Source organism: Struthio camelus, chromosome 12 (assembly GCF_040807025.1).
Source record: "Struthio camelus isolate bStrCam1 chromosome 12, bStrCam1.hap1, whole genome shotgun sequence".
Taxonomy (NCBI): Eukaryota; Metazoa; Chordata; class Aves; order Struthioniformes; family Struthionidae; genus Struthio; species Struthio camelus.
Window position 1 is genome coordinate 12654497 of NC_090953.1, and position 1836 is coordinate 12656332.

A 1836-nucleotide genomic window follows, 5' to 3' on the forward strand; every position below is an offset into this window, starting at 1 on the left:
GGTTGGACTGAAACATATCTAGGAGTGTTTTCTTAGGCAGAAAGGCTGGCTTAACAGGTTCCCAGCCTCGACTGCTCGTTCCTGCTTGCACACCGTTCACTGTCCCCTTGGTGGTCTTAGGCAAGTCTATGTAAGTTATGAACATGGAAATGGCCTCATTTATCCAAACACAAAAATTGCAGCTCCTCCCAGTATGCATTTGCTCATTCTGGCCATTTCTGTGACCTCATCTATAGTGTGGCCCCAAAGCAAGTGCAGCTGATGCTGCAGGCAGAGCGGGGTGAAAGGCCCGGGGGTGGCACCTCGTTAGCCACCAGAGGCAGAGCGACACGAAATTACATCCTCAGGACAACGGCCACATTATAAAGTGGCAAGCGAGCTCTGACAAAGCCTAATACTGTTTATTTTTGGACGACAACAGTAGGCAGTCTCCACCCAAGGCCAGCTTGCCTTGGGATGCCCCTGCTGCGGGTCGTGTCGGGGCGGCGCTCAGGCCGGGGTCTGCCGCTCCGGGCGCCTGACGCCGCGCCAACACCGCCGCTCTCAGCCCTGCGCAGCGAGCGAGCGCCTCGTGCCAAAATCTAGCAGTTTCATACGACTCCCCAGTCCTTTCTTGGTAACTTCCTTCGAGCAGGTTGCAAAACAGGATACGTTATTTTCCCGCAGGCAGGCCACGTTTCTCCTGAACGTTTATTCTCTTGGGAAAGTGGCTGGCACAGCAACAAAATCAGGCCGGGGGTACAAACCGGCCAGGAACACGTGCGGGCTGGAAAACAGAAGGAAGATTTTTAGCCATCACATCAGTGAGGAGGGGAATAAACCCTTAGCAGAATTAGTAAAGGCAAGAGTCTCATTTGTTTTAGGTTAGAGCGCGGTTATGAAAGGGATTATACAACGGCAGGGCCTTGGAGGGTATTTTTTGCGTCCTCCTACATCCTTTGAGGAATGTTAAGACAAAAGGGGCACGTGACTTCCCGCAGCCGACAAGGCAGCACCGGGGCAGCAATGACTGCAAACGGTGGGCAGCACCTTACCTTTTACAAGGAAAGAAGGGGTGGTGGTGGTGGTGGGGGGGAAGACAACTCCGAACTGCACGACGCGACCTTTCCACGCCTGAAGCCAGGACCCAGCAGCCCGCAGCGCGGGCGGGAGTCGCTTGTGCCCCCGCAGACCACATGTGAGCTTCGGGGCTTTACAGCCGAAGCCTCCACCCCACCCCGCACGCCGACACGAACACGAGGGGGCCGCCGGCACGGCCCTCTCCCGGCGGGCACGTTCAGCGGCCGCGGGGGCCCGCGGGGAGGGGGAAGGCGCCGCGGCCGGGCCCCGAACCCGCGGCCCGGCGGGCGGCGGCGCAGGCGCAGCGCGGCCCGGGGCCGCGGCAGCTGCGGGGCGGTGGCGGCTCGCGGCGGCGCGCAGGGGATGCCGGCTGCCGCCGCCGCCTCCCGGCCCGGCTCGGCCCGACCCGACCCGACCCGCTCGCTGCCGCGCTCGGCGGGCCCTGCCGGCCGGCAGCGCGGGGCGGGGCAGCGCGCAGGGATTTGCGCCGCCGCTGCCCGCGGAGATGCCCGACGCGCGCGGCTGAGCGCAGTGACGCGCATGGCGGCGGCGCTCCCCCTGCGCCGGCGGGGAGGCGGCCCTGCGCCCGGCGCCGCCTGACCGGGGCTCGGCGGGCTGACAGGCCGGCGGCAGGAGGGCCGGGGCGCCGCGCCGCGCCGCGCCGCTGAGCTCGGCGCCCGCGCTGGGGCCGGCGCCGGCTGCGGCATGTCGTGACGGGGCGGCGGCGCGGAAAGGTCGCCACCTGCGAGGGGCCGCGGAGCGCCGGGCGCCGCCGCG